The sequence below is a fragment of the Thermobia domestica genome, chromosome 3 (genome assembly GCF_964235325.1).
Source record: "Thermobia domestica chromosome 3, izTheDome1.hap1.1, whole genome shotgun sequence".
NCBI lineage: Eukaryota > Metazoa > Arthropoda > Insecta > Zygentoma > Lepismatidae > Thermobia > Thermobia domestica.
The window spans coordinates 85,461,728-85,477,792 of record NC_137456.1 but is presented as its reverse complement, the minus strand read 5'-3'; the positions used below and the strand labels follow the sequence as shown (position 1 = coordinate 85,477,792).

Genomic DNA, 16,065 nt, shown 5'->3' with positions numbered 1-16,065 from the left:
AGCGAATCGTCGCCGGTGACGAAAGCTTGTGCCGTAACTTCGAGCCAAAGACAAAGCGAGACAGCATGTAATAGAAGAATGAGCCATCACCTCCCCCTAAAAAAAATCAAAGTTGTACCCTGAGCAGGCAAGGTGATGCTCACCGTCTTTTTCGACGTCCGAAGTCCGATACTCATCGAATTCCTCGGGGACGGAATAGAACATTAACAGTGACGTGTACTGTAAGACACTCTGTAGCCTACGCAAGTCCATCAAGAGCAAATGGGTTGGGCTGCTTACGGAGAGAGTGATTTTGCTCCACGATAAGACTCGTCGACACGTCTCCCAGGTCACACAAAGTGTACTGGACAAGCTCAAGCGGGAGCAGCTTGAGCATCCGCCTTACAGCCCGGACATGTCGCCCTGCGACTTCAATCTGTTTGGTCCGTTTTAAAAAAAAAAACTCAAAGCAACGCGCTTCAACTCGGACGACGAACTGAAGGACACAGTGGAGGACTGACTGCTGTCAAAGTCACAGAAATTCTAGGAACAGGGAACCTTCGGCTCGTGAAACAGTGGGATAGATGTGCTTAGGCTTCTGGTTATTACTTTTGAATTTATACTTCGATTATATTCACAGTGTCGTTTCGTACCTTTTCATTTGAACACCCCTTGTATTTTTACGCATTACATTCCATAGGTTTTATAACGTAAAGTTACCCCTAAGGAAATATTTTTTTTGGGGGGGGAATTCGACTTAGAAGGGGAACTGGGGATGCAATTATTGAAATAAGATTTCCACATCCCTTAAGGTTAGAGATGAAATTCGGTATTTAGACTTTTCATTTAAAATAACTAAACTCACGTTTCAACGTTTTCTGATATCTGACCTAGAATGGAAGAAAAAAGTGGTGGGATGGTTCATTAAGATGCCCGTACGGCAAGGGTAAAAGTGAATCTGAAAAGGTAGGGGGACGGTAGGTAGCGGCATGATGTCACGCCGTACATATTTTCTCGAGGTAGGGGACGGCGTCCTCTCCCTGCGTTCCCCCTCACTTTTACTCCCTGCCGTACGGGATATTTGAATTTCGAGCAAGACAGTTCAGACGCATGCTATATAAAAGACCCAGAAGGAGGAACACACAATATTGCCCGGAATAACATGAAGACATTTGCTAGTATAAACATAAACGATTAAAATGTGAATGTGAAAGACTTTCCCCGTCTTCACTGTAACTGCGTACACTTTGCCCCCAACCAATGAAATAATAAGAGAATGATTATGGAAGAATTGGTGGTATAAGAATACGGGAGAAAATGACAAAATTACGAGGAAACCCATAGACACAATGCTGCTTACGAGAAACGCACATGACACGGGGTCGAACCAGGAATCCCTTGCACCAGAGGTGAGTGGTTCATCACTGACCCAACGTTCCCCCTCAGCTGGATAAGCAGAATTCAAAGTGAAAAATCTGGTTGATCGGAGTGGCCACGAATTCGACCACAGTAAACAAACCATTGCCCAAGATAATACTTCAGGCATTATGACTTAAAAAAAAAAAAAAAAAAAAAAAGCTAGATAAGACTGAGAAAACCCAATTGATGATAAAAGTACATGACAATCCACAACATCTAAAGTAGGTAAATATGTAATGTGAGAACAGGGCTGGATTTTCGGTGTCCCCACCGGTGCACCCCCCTTCGTTCTAAATATACACTATCTAAAATGAGAAGTTAGCAGTGAAAATAGCAACACTTTCCGAAACTTTCTGCCATTATTTATGCGTTAGGGGCTTAAAAGAAAGCAGAGCTTTGCAAAAGCAATAGTTTATGTCGATTTTCTGAAGGTTAAAGAAAAGGGATTCACCATGCAAAACAATATAACATTTGTCAAAGAGGAAAAAAAAAAAAAAAAAAAAAACAGAAGCCAGGAGAAGAAAAACATTTTTTTCCTGCAATCACTTGCGACCCTCTTTAAATTACCCCCCCCCCCCCGTTTTATGTATCAGCGTTGTCAGGGGTAAAAAATATTGTCGCATGTCACTTTGAAGAGTCTCAATGTGATTAGTTATTTTGATGGTTATTTGTGCACCTCCCCTCAGAAGATCATGGATCCGACCCTGTGTGAGAATATAATAATTGTATTAAGAATAATGAAATATTTACTCTATTATGTTTTGCAATAGGAATTGATCATTAAAAATGGAGTCAAATACATTTTCCTTCTTTAAAAAAAATTGCACATGTTGATGTCAATTACATCTTCGTTCCGCTGGATCTACCACATCATGACAAGACGGGCACACGTTCATCGTTATTCGGCATCGCCCAATCTACTATCTTCCAATATACAGCCATTTCTTCCTGAAGCACTGTAACACTACAGAAAAAGACAAAGATTTCGAGAACGTTCACTTCTTATTCTAGGCGTTCCTTTCAATCTAACCAAACCAGAAAATGGGCGTTCAAGTATTTTCCTACTAAGTGAAGCCAGTTATATTCACCTTTTGATTCCAAGAAGAAAGCCGGCCTAACACCCTTGATCTTTCTTCACGGAGTTATCCACCCACTTTATCTTCACTTTTCAATATGGACTAATATTATAAAGGAAGTCAAATTCACATGTTTCATATGTTTTGTTTCTATGTTTGTTTGTTCAAGGTAATCTCCGAAACCACTCACCCGATTTAGAAAACATCTTTCGCCATTGCCGCATTGGGAAGTGTATTTCCTCGCGACCACACAGCTATCAACACGTCATGAGTCAAGGAAGGGAACCAATAGCGTAGATTTTGAAAGACGTTGAGAATACTTTTAAGAGATTTCTTTTGGGCCAACAGTTTTCTTGTACACCTACTTAATATTCAATTGCGTGCACCACTGAAACTAGTAGGCCTTAATGTCTTTCCAGAAAGATATTTGTGATACGGGTGTCTTTGTTAAAACTCATTTCGGGAAAATCTCAAGATTTCTATTAAATGCGCTCGCTTTGACATACGGAACAGAATGTACAATTTTCGGATGCGAAATAGTAACGCAGCTATACACAGAAGCAACTTTCACGAAATACATTGATCCTATCGCATTAAAATGGGTGAATCTAACGTTTTCAAGTGCAATGAAGCTGTCTTAACTTTCATTCATTTGCACGAATTTTGAGAATCCCACTTCAAGGGATGGAATAAATTTTACTATTACTACATATTTCATTGAATTTTTAGACATGAAAGGTCAACATCTGCTTCATGGGGATTAAAGTTTCCAAAAATGCAAACATTTTATTTACTTCCTTGAGTCTAATATTGTCAGCCTGACTACATTCTGAAATTGAAAATCCGAAACACCTCCGGAAATTCATAGAATAACACATTCTTTTTTACACCAATCACAGATTCATAATCAGAAAAGAAACTAATAAATGCCTGCATCACTTCACCCAGTTTTTACGACTGATCCATTTCAATTGATAGATCAGTGATCGCCAAACCGTCGATCGCGAGCTACTAGTAGCTCACGGGGACAGTTTCGGTAGATCGCGTTAACGCTTCGGTTGGTTAACCTTGATTCCTCCACTGACCTGACACTAACGACAGGGTGGGGGTGGGGGGGGGGTTGACGACAACAACTGCTTATTTCTCTCCCGCAACTACCATTGTCAGCCTCATCTCACAGTTGATTGTATACGTGTGGGGTTGTGCACGTTACGTTTTTCGCGTGTATATTAGACATTTGCTAACTTGGATAGTTTGATTTTATATTTAGTAGAAATGTCAGTTTATAATGTAAGGGTAATACACAAATGTAAGATTTAATTAAAAAAAAAAAAAAGTTGGTAGTTCATTTGGTTGGTAGCTCACAGTAGGATATAAAAACAGTACGGTAGCTTAAAAGCTTCATAAGTTTAGTTACTACTGTTATAGATGATATCATAATTATGGTGGCATCAGTATCTAAACAACACGGTTGTCGAAAAACAAATAAAACGTATGAGTGCTATTTACGAACTCGTGGTTGGTGTTGAGGCACTCTTTTTCTACATCTTAACAGTTCCTGCTCCCACTATTGCATGGCAAATTGCCCATTCTACCTTTTCTTTTGAAACACTTCATCTTAGAGAAAAATCTTAACGTAGAACATAACTTGAAACATGTTTTCACTTTGTCCATAAAAAAAACCAAAGAATACTAGGTACAATACAAATTTTTTGAAGCAAAGTAACCATTAAAAAAAAAAAAAAAAAAAAAAACAGATGATTTCTCGGAACACCGGTATGGCTAGCAGGAAACTGGGAGTGCCTCGGTAAATCCGAGACGTTTCGTCAGCCTGAATACAAAGGATATATAGTAAAGAGGCGCAACATTAAATAAAACTGACTGGAGAAGGATGAAACAGTTAGGGACGATTCCAGTAAGGACTTAAAATTATTCGGTGTTCGAATAGTTTTCTTCTGTTATTCGATTATCCGATGTTGGGATAACTTCGATTATTTTCCCGTTATTATTCGAATAATTATTCCGTTGTAACTCAAATATTCGAATATTTTCCAGTTGTTATTCGGATAATGTTATTCGATTATTGATTAATTTTCTACCTTTATTCGAATAATCGATATTTGAATAGTTAAATATATATTTTCCATTATTATTCGAATAATAAATGTTCGAATAATTTTCTGCTATTATTAAAGTATTCGTTCTTGGAATAATTTTTCCGTTGTTATTGTTACTCGAATAATCAATGTTTGAATAATAATTTATCTGTTGTTATTCGATTATTCGATATTGGGATAACTATTCGATTATTTTCCCTTATTATTCGAATAAATAGTCAAATAATTCTTCCGTTGTTATTTAAATAGTCGAATATTTTCCAGTTGTTATTCGATTATCGATTAATTTTCTGCCTTTATTCAAATACTAGCATATTTTACCCGCTTCGGTGGATTGAAATGAATATTTAAATGCGAAACTCCGTTATCTCATGTTTAGTACCCGTGAAATATGCTGTTTTCGTTTTTAATGGCATCAATTTAAACGACATCTGAAAGATTATTGATCATATCGGCGACCCCGAAAACCATGGATTCGACACTGATATTGGTCATTTTCGATCATTTTATTATCTCCCCCTCTCCCAAGTTGAGTGTCTGAATTTGGTTTTAAACGGGATCGGAAGTGTCAGCGACCCGGGAAACTATGGATTCGACACTAACATGGGTTATCTTTGATCAGTTTTATGTATTTCCCTTTTCCCCAAAATGCAGGGCTCAATTTGGATTTAAACAGCATCAGAAGTGTCACCGTTCATCTCAGCGATCCCAAAAAATATGAATTCAGTACTAATATCGGTCATTTTCGATCATTTTTAAATATCTCTTCCTCCCCCTCTCCCAAGTTGCGAGGTTGAATTTGAATTTAAACTGTATCGAAAGTATCACTGTTCATCTAAGCGACCCAGAAAACTATAAATTTGATACTGATAGGGGCCATTTTTGATCATTTTTATATATATCTTTCTCCCCTTCCCCCAAGTGCTGGGACTGATTTTGGATTTAAACCGGATCGGAAATATCACTGTTCACCTGAATGACCCCGAAAACTATGGATTAGACACTAATATTGGTCATTTTTGATCATTTTTAAATGCTTGTCCTCCTCCCCTAAGTTGTACCCTCCCCCTCCCCAACTATCAGGACTGAACTTGGATTGAAACAGCATCAGAAGTGTCACTGTTTCATCGACCCCGAAAATTATGGACTCAACACTAATATGTAATATCCGCAATATTTGATCATTTTTAAATTTCTCTCCCCTCCCCCTTTCCTACGTTGCATCGTCAAAGTAAATAGCCTAAACTAATCCCTGCTCCTAAAGTCATGTAATGTTGAAAATCTGATTGAGATCGGTCGGATGGTTTAAGAGTGATGAAGTCACAAAGGCAGTCACTTTTATTTTATTTTTTTATTTTTTTTACATATATATCTCCCTAGAAGGGCTCGTCAAAGTAAAACGATAAAAAACACCCAAGGCCCGACCCTCACATATGTTGAAAATTTGATCCAGTTTGGTTGGGTGCTTCAAAAGTTATAGATTTTACTAGTTTTTATTTATGTCCCCCTCCCCTCCCCTCCCCTAGGATCTACCGTTAAAGTGAAATCACAAAAATCTTTCCAGATCCGAACCTCATGTATCTTGAAAATTAGATTGAGATCGGTCGGATAGTTCAAGACTTATTAAGTTACAAAAATAGTCACTTTTAGTTTTATATAAATTGATTTTTATATATCTCCCTCTCCTTCTCCCCTACGTTGTTCCGTCAAATTTAAATCATAAAAACGATCCCAGGCCTGAACCTCATCTATGTTGAAAATTTGATCAAGATCGGTCGAGTGGTTCAGGAGTTATTAAGTTTTACTTATTCTTTTATACCCACTCCCCCTACCCCTCAGTTCTACCATCAAAGTGAATAGCCTAAAACCAGCTCAGCCTCGAACTTCATCCATATTACAAATTTGATCGAGATCGGTCGGGCGGTTTAGGAGATTTGGAGTCACAAACAATAATTTTCAATTTTGAATATATATATATTTGATTTTTGTTATTGAAATGATGACCGAATATTTTTCTGCCGTTATTCGAATAGTCCCGGGTTTGATCCCAGTTCCCGCCAAGTGAACTTTGTGGTGGACAAACACCGTGTGCGTGGGTTTTCTCGGGGTTCTCCCGTTTCCTCCCACTTTCTTCATTTCACCATTTTATTCATTACTCATCATCACCGTCTCCTTTAGCCTAACCGGCATATCCGTGGGACGTAAAACACAAAGATTTCATTTCATTTTCAATGTTCGAATAACTTATCTGCTGTTAGTAGATTATTCGATGTTGAGATAACTATTCGATTACTTTAACGTTATTATTCGAATAAATAGTAAAATAATTCTTCCGTTGTTATTCAAATATTCGAATATTTTCCAGTTGTTATTCGAATAATTTATCTGTTATTCGATATTCGAATAATTTTCCTCTATTATTCGAATATTCGAAATTTGAATAATTATGTACAATTTTCCTTTGTTATTTAAGTAATAAATGTTCGAATAATTTTCTGCCCTTATTTGAATACTCGATCTTAGAATATTTTTTCCCGTTGTAATTCGAATAATCAAAGCTCGAATAATTTGTCTGCAGTTATTCGAATAATTTGTCTACTGTTATACGAATATTTTGAAAAATTCATTATTTATATATAGACTTATTTGAAATTTAAGATCACTAATTCCAACTACTGAGCTGCACTTAACAGCTCCCATCTTCTTTATTTATTCCGTTCAAGTTTCGTCTTTGCCAATCGATTTGTCGCAAGCAGCTGGTATTCGCTAAAAAATAAATAAATAAATTTTAAAAAAAAAGTTATTTAAAGCAGCAACGACAAGGAAAGTTTTACAAAGGTCAAACACGTAATAGCACCATAAAGCTTAAGAAAGACATGTAAAATTTCAAAAACTATTAATAATATCCTCAAGGAAAAATATTTTTGCAACAACGGATATTTACACATCCCAAATGTCTCTGTGTACATGGAAGGCTATAATTATCATTTTTTTAATACCACTAATTTTTTTAAATGTCAAGAAGGTAGGTCGTTCACCTGACAAGGTCGTTACCAAAGCAATGCAAGACCCTTTCAGTTTCAGAGGAAGTCATCCAGCTGCAAAACTTGATTCGTGAAGAAGCATCTCCTTAGGCGGTCTGATCTGCAGCATTCCACTGCGGAGCACTAACATGCTCTTCTTCCTTCCTACACACACACATACACAAATACATACATACATCATGTTTGTTGTTGATTTCTTTGTTTTTGTTCCTTGGCCGATAGGCATCGTGCAAAAGGCGTTGCTCCTGGACTCATTGTGGATGCTGGAGAGGTATTGCCCCATCGGCAGACAGCCAGACACATTCACATATACATACATACGGACGTACATACAGAAATTCATACATACAGTTACATAGTTCGGTTCGCTATACCTCGGTTTGTATTTACAGCGGACACTGAACCTAATTCGCACAACTAGCAAAATATACTCATGCAGAATTACGGCGTCTTTCATCGGACGATAATAGGATGTTTTAGTTGAATAATTGTGCTTCAGTGAAACAGCTCTTGTGCTCAACAATTGATTTGTGACAAAGGCAAAAGCGAAGTGCATCTTGCCTCACGGTAAGTAGCTAACTTTATCTAATGTGTATAATCCATTTCAAGACAAAACGGGTATGTAAATTTAGCGTCCAGTGCATCTGTATGCATTCAATGACACTTGAAGTTGATTACATCTCAAAGAAAGTGAATAAGAATTTGCCAAATATTGATGGTGCAGACATTGTTCTGTAACCGGCCTGAATCTGTATACAGAAAACGATTCGGTTATCTACTTATTGTTTTTCAGTAGTCTTGCATTCTTTTTTCTACTACTTCTTAACATATGACTATCGTGATGCTTTCTAGAATGTACCTTTTACATTGAACGGTACTGTACCGAGACATCGCTTATTATTGGGGTATCGGTAAACGCTACCGTCCAAAATTTATTTTCATACTTTATCAATAAGAAGTATATGAAAATTACCAATAATTTTGATGTACGTTATTTAGTTGACTTTGACAAAGCTGGATAATAAATATGTATGAAGTTATCCATAGTCGTTGCATTCAATTAAGATTAAAATGATTTCTCTAACAATAATAATAATAATGCAATTACAAAAATTGGGTGTTCCCATGTAGCCAAATGGCTAATACACATCATCTTAAGTACTCGTGGTCTCGAGTTCGTTCCTCGGAGACAGACTTTACGGACAGCATTGAGAGTAAATTGGGACGCTATTGAATTAAGAGAAAGCGAGTTCCAGACTAGGAAGCCAGAAATAACGACGATACATTTGGAAAGATCCAACTCAATTGTGACTGTGCTCTTTGTTTCAGTGTGCAGAAACACGTTAACAGATGATACTAATAAACTGACTTCTAACGAAGTGATTACGACTATTTGAACAACTTAGCCATTAAAAAGGAACAAAACAATTCTTATATAGCATACTCTAGTTGTGTCTGACGTTCATGACGTTCATATTACCAGCGAGATTATGATCTCATTTTTAAAACTAAAACCGAAGCTACTTTACGGGATTAAATCTGAGATCACGCACAGGGGGAAAAAAGTGTATGCATAATTAAAGAGGACAAAGGTTATTTATATTCATCGCAAAACGCATGTAAATGGATACGAAGAGAAGAAATTGGGCATCAACGCAAAGTGGACGGAGCCAGAATAAGAAAGTGTGGCCAAGTTCCTCTTTGGCCGCATAGCAGGCAACGCACTAAATCATACAAGATGTCTGTGTGTGGTGTGTTGCACTGTTCTGTGTTAGTGGGGTGTCATAACTCGGAGACGGTACTTCGACCTTTCTTGGAAACACGGAGCGATTGGTTGAACACAGACAGACGAAAAAGAGGCAGAGTAAAGTTGTCAGGTTTATTGAATAAATTCCTACAGACATGTAACGTGCCACAAAGACTAGCAAAAACTGTCTTAAAAACCACAGATCTATAAAATTACTGCTATCAAATTGCTAGGCACACCATCACCCGTATATCAACTGAATTCAGAGTAGGGTGGCCAGATGTCCTGCTTTTGGAGGTCTTGTCCCGTGTCTGGCTTAGTATTCGAGCCGGATGCCCATTCGTCCTGCTTTTCAGTTGTCTCATTATAAATGTTTAACTTTCCATTATTCTGATGGCTCAAGTCTCAGACATTTCAGAATTTGCAAATTATTATACATTTTTGTAAGTTGTAAAGTAAGAAAAGATTAGAGCTCCAAAGTCAGGTCATATTCTTTCCATACAAAGTAGTAATGCTTAGTGCGAACGGGTATTTTCATTAATGAATGCTGTTTGGACAGAAGAACGCAACCGACTTCGTATCTCCACAGTTAAGTCCAAACTTCAAGTTTCTTTCAACTTTGAAGGAAAAAGTGAGAATGGAACATGCAGTGACATACTTAAAATTTTTTTTGCAGAACAAGCATCTACACAAAACCGCTCTAGGAGCAAATATCAATGAAGTAAGAATTTTAATATGTAAATGTAGCTATTTGTAAGTGTAGCTTTCCCAGCTTGCTTGAGCCAAAGATGCCTAAACGCAATTAATGAACTGAATTGTCATACGTGAGGAAAAGGTTTAAAAATTCAAAGTCCGGCTTTTTAATCATTTCCTTCTGTCCACCCTAACTCAGAGCTCGTTGCGGTTACACAGTAAACTTCAAGCAAGGTCTACTATGTCTAGAAGCATGACGAAAAGACCCTTTTTGGAAGACCCACAATCAATGAACCAATAAATAGAGCGCAAAAAGAATCGTCTAGGGCTATATCAACATTGTGGTTGGAACATCATTCTATTTAAAGATAAGTCAAGTTCAACCCTCCACCCCAGATCGGTACAGTATCATGTTCCATGCCTACAGCAACTTCCACATCGAGCTTCCTCGTGGCTAAGCTGTTAGTGTACGCACTTTTGGCGCAGAACACCTGGGTTCGATTCTCGGCGGAGGCTTATGTGGATCAGATCCCACGTTAAGCTGTAGGTCCACATCTTATATAGACTCGCTGCAGTGGCGGATCCAGGGGGCAATCGCCCCCCCAGAAGAGGAAACTTTCTTATTTTATATATATATATATATATATATATATATATATATATATATATATATATATATATATATATATATATATATATATATAAATACAACCCATCCCAGAGTTTGAAGCTCTTAAAGTAATTCTAAGTAGCAGTATGACAACACACCGACCCCCCAGAAGTTGGTCCTGGATCCGCCCCTGTCTCGCTGCCCAAAGGGATGCTAAACTGAAAATAAAATAAAACCAATTTCCACATCATAGGGCAGGTTCTCTGACCGCTAGAGATACATAGATGAAATTCTGGAGCAGTATATCCGCAAGTTTTGAGTCGGTGTTGAACGGAATTAGTTTTCATGACCGATAATACATGTCCTTATCAAGGACCTCCTTGTTAGCCAGGTACTACTCGGTTAGAATGGCCAGTTAGTTCTCCCAACCTAATCCGATCAAATATCAATCTTCCTCCCTATCCCGGGACCTAGGGAAGTTAAAAGTCTCTCTCCGCGAAGAATGAAACTCGTTAACTACTGACGTCATCAATAATATTGAGTTGGATTATCCTTGACGAACCCGTATACCTCATTAGGCTCAGCTTTCACAATTTACGACATATGTATTAGTCCGCAAATTTACGTTCTATGATAAAAGCAAGCCTTTCCTTTAGTATATTGGTTTTTTGCTTTAATAGTTCAAATACTATTTTGTGTTTGTTGTTTGATGTGCGGAAAACGCGATATATCAACAACGAAACATCTGATTTTACTTCGTCTCTTTTACGTATTTTGCACATTAGTGTACAAGTGTTGTAGTCAAACAATCGAAATGTTCCGGAACTTTAAACTGCTGTGAGGTTTGTGAGAAATTGTTCGATGCAACAATAACAGGTTCGAAGCTAGAAGTTCCCGAATTCAAGGAAAACACGTTACCTCCCTGCTGACCGTATTGCCACAGAGAAAGAAGTCTTCATAAGCAAGTTCTAACACAGGTTAAACTTGATTAAAGTAGCGATGATAAAGTGCTCAGCATGTGTTCGAAGGAATAGTTCAGCTATAAATAGTGGACTTCCGTTAACACGCGTGCTTTCAGTGAATGCATGGATTCAGGATGGATACAAGCTCGGGAAAAAAAGTCTCGGATGCAACCTCGAATAGTTGTTTCGATTTCACTTTAAACCATAGACCATCTCTTATATAGCCTCGCTGCTGAGAAGTAAAGCAAATTGATGAATACACTATGATAAAGAAAGTAAAGAGGATCACGCGATTCCATGTATGGGGTATTAGTAGGTCATCTTGCAGAGAAAAGCTACATATCCTTTTACTATAGGCAACCAACATATCTTTTCTACTGTGTAGGTTGCATAAAAGTCAGGGAAAGTTATACATTTTAAACGTGATATGGATAGTCGCCGTTACCAATAAAGACCGTAACGGTTTGATTTCATTAACGAACTCGCCCGAGATAATAAATTGATGAATAAACTATGATAAAGAGAGTAACGAAAATCACGCGATTCCATGTATGTATGTATAGGGTATAGATAGTCACCGTTACCAATCAAAATCGTAACGGATTAATTCCATTAATGAACTCGGCCGAGATAATTACTTTAGCTATTGTAAAATTAATTAAATAAATAAAAAATCTGCTTTCGTTCAAGAGTTGTCATGCAGAGTAACGGACAAAAAAGTACTAACAGCTCAATCTTATACGGCCCACTACGTGACTCTTAAAAAACAAAAAAGTGATAACGTTTTAGTACCAGTCCCTCATTCTAGTTTTGAATAAAAGTTCATGGGTCAGTGTACGGTACCCAAACAAAATGTTATAAACCACACTCTTTAGGCAACGATGCATTCCATAATTTGAAATTTAAACTATTTACCTATTCTTAAACATGGTTTACAGATATTTTTCTGAATTTTAGTAGTAACATAACGATATAATAATATAGAAACTGGACAACACTAAGAACTTACTAACTTTCCAGGAAAAGTAAACACGAAGGAAAGAGGGAAAATAAGAGAAAAATGGGTGGTTATCTTTCTTTGCAGAAATGTCTTTTTCCTTTCGATTATTTCTATTTGATTAACATAAATATAAAATTATTTGTATGTTCTTCTTTCGTGTGCAGTTTACTAATTGAATTTATCAGTTTAGTTTCCTCAATATTATCCCAAATCTGCACAATTTAAAAAATATAGCGTGAATCTCGAGATGGAATGTTTGAATACCGTTAAAAGGTACTTAGCAAAGATTGTCTTAACATGCAAAGTAACGCTGTCGATTCCAAGACTATCAATCAATTAATAGTTTAAAACCCGTAACATATATACATAAAAATTCGATATATGTTTTAAAATAAATCAAGGATACGTATAAACAAAGTAGACTGTAACAAAGATTGTAATTCTTACCTTTATTGCGCAAATTTTACTTGTCTTTCATAACCATTTCAACTGGTAAGTCTAAAAGCCAGTGTAGATTATCAATTGCGGCGATGGTGGCATCATATTGAAAGATGGTTGTGTGCATGTGTGTAGTAGTGTACTGTACATTTTTATTTTACAAATTTATATACCCTCAATAGATATAAGGTTTTTACATACACATTGTAAGGTATTTTGGTCATACCAGGCTGCCGACTTGTCAGTGGAAATAACTATCAGGAATAAATAAACCATTTTATTGAATATGTATATAATGCATATTATGGTAATTTTAGACGTAAGAGGAAAAAGAGTGTCAAGCGCTTCCAGTAACATGCTTAGACGTTTATAGAGAGGGCTTAAACCCCAATCTGATTGATTGAATATGAAAATATATATTGAAAGAAATGTTTAAGTTTAACGTCCCACGTTTATGCCTTTAGACTAAAAGAGTCGGATGATTAAGGCAAGGAAATTATGACGGAAGAATTAGTGGAATGAGACTGTGGGAGGAAACTGGAGTAGTCCGAGAAAATCCACGTACATGATGTTGTCTATCACAAACTTACTTCGCCGGGGATCGCTTCAGTGACCACACACACCAGAGGTAAGCGCTCTACCACTCAGCTATCTTGCTCTCCTTGATATTTATTGAGTAAAAAATGTCCCTATTTACGCAAAGTAAAAGTTTTAATTTCTATTTATAGATTTTAAGTGTAAAAATATGGTACAATTATGTACGATTCAGATTTATAGCAGCAAATGTCTGAATTGTAAATCGTACGGTGTATTTTTCATTCATATGTAAGTAGTTTATGAAAGTTTAGTTCTTCAAATCAATGTGACAGATATCAGAAACTGATTTTTTAAAATCAAACTTATCACCTGGGTAAGAGAGAATGATCATTCAAAGAAGAGTTCAAGTAAAAATCATATAAATAAAACTCCCAACAAAGTACTTCAGCTGATGAAATATTTATCAAATTACATTACCGTTTCCGCATTAAACAATGCCCGCATCAGATACATTATCAGTCACTTATGACAATAAATATCTTCAATTGTGATGTTTCATTCCAAGTTTTACTTACCCAAATAAAAATATGAAAATATAAAGATGTGTTTTCAAGTCAATTAATTAATTAATAATAATCTAACGCAAAATTCCTGGTACAGCTCCCCATTCTAGAAATCCTGCAAGAAAGCTATCTCAAGTTTTGAATAAAAATATTTTTTCAGTATTTCGCCAGTAAATTACGTAAAAAACATAACATTTCATCACAGCTGTGTCTTCATCGACAAAAACTTTGCGTTCATAAGAACCTGCAAGAATACACACATCAATCTTCCATGTGGCGGGACATGTGAGTTCGATTAACGGTGGGTGGGAGTTCAAGTGATTCGGAAACACATCTCATTTAGTCTTGGTGCTTAAAAAAACTGCTTTAATCTCCAAGTAAACCAACGGCCATATCATATTTTTACTTCATTCATGTAACTGTCTATATTTGTGAGCTCCCTAAACCTGCAGATAACATTATCCCATAGCTGAAGAAATTAAATGCAAACCGTACAGTCTTGAGCATAGGTGAATACTGTTTATCAAAAATTCTGAAAGGTTATACACTGTTCCAAGTGAATATCAACTGAAACTCAAATACGAAATGAAGATTTTTTTAACGTCCTATGGTTATACTCTTTAGGCTAAAGGATATGGATGCTTAACAAAAGTAAATGATTGTGAAATTAAACTTTTGTGCTCTCCCACTGGAATCGAAACCTCGACCCCGTGCACCAAAGCCGCACACGTTAACCACTAGTGCGCGAAACGGAGGCAACGAGCCAATACTTTCATAGTAACTACGTGCAATATCCTCCGACGTTCTTGAGAAAGACATTCTTTAGGTCGGTATCCACTTTTGCTGGTTACTATATTTTCTTACCTGCTTTGCAGTTGTGGATATTAGACTTTGTAAAAGGAAGCACTAGTTTCATAACAACCATACACAACGGTCACTTAATTCACAATATTGGTAGAGCTTTTCTGTTTCAAGTGTGCCCTCGAAAAATATTTGAAACATACTTCGGTCCTACTCCCGCCACCCTTACTGAGGAAACTCTCTCTTTGCTTAGGGGAAAAAGTGAATGACCTCGGCTGTGGTGCCAAATTGAGTTGAGTTGATTTTGAGTTTAACGTTCCTTTCAGGAGCGAGGATATATGAGACGGGACCTACTAATGTGGAATCCGAACCACATGAGCTCAAGCCGGGAATCGAACCCGGGTCTCCCACGCCAAAGGCGCTGACGCTAACCGCTTAGCCACAAAGGAGCTCTGTGTGTTGCTAATTTGTCACTCAGTCGTTTAGTCTTAACGAATGAAGATCGTAGGCTACTTAGAATGGCTATGAAGACAGTGCACAGCGAAGTCTGTGAAATATTACATTGTGGCTTCCGCAACCAGCAATTGAAAATCTCGGCCGCAGCAACTTGTCTCTCCTCTTTAGAGAAAGGCACGAGAAAACAAACGTCAACAGCAGCGCCAGCAGGGGCACACTTGAAATACAAAAGCTCTAGTACTTTGAGGTAACTTTTGGAAGATGACATATTTAAAATTTTACAGGTAGAATTAGGTGTTTGAAACACTTGTAATGAAATTAATCAAAATGAAAGTAACAGTCTATAAACTAATATATACTGCAATCTATGTCAGGTTGATTGTATTTCACTGACTACTTATTATATGCCAGTAAGGCATTTTTCCTGATGAAAAAAAAATCCAAATATTGGACAATCGCTTTCTGTAAATATTGCCGCGAAATTTGTTGCACAGTCTGCTAATGGTCATGTTCAAAGAATTAATCTTATCGTTAGTTTCAAGTTACGTAGCAAAATTAATTTTAGGATGTTATTTTAAGAAAGCCAATGAAGAATGAAGTCGTTATAATTCATTCTTAAAACC

General features: G+C 36.9%; 2 protein-coding genes across 4 annotated transcripts in view; one reads left to right on the top strand and one right to left on the bottom strand.

Moving 5' to 3' along the window:
* The window catches only part of LOC145680571 (hatching enzyme 1.2), a 54,168-nt gene that overhangs the window by 1,827 nt on the left and 36,276 nt on the right, over nt 1-16,065 (top strand). Inside the window, exon 1 of one of the 2 annotated variants that reach the window (XM_081751213.1) lies at nt 7,704-8,202. The exons of the other annotated variant lie outside the window; for it this stretch is intronic. The gene's annotated coding sequence lies outside the window, so the exon portion shown is untranslated. Of the gene's footprint in view, nt 1-7,703; nt 8,203-16,065 lie in introns of those variants that run through there. 2 annotated transcript variants of the gene reach the window in all.
* The window catches only part of LOC145680570 (mitochondrial thiamine pyrophosphate carrier-like), a 58,451-nt gene that overhangs the window by 33,785 nt on the left and 8,601 nt on the right, over nt 1-16,065 (bottom strand). The gene's annotated exons all lie outside the window — the stretch shown is intronic.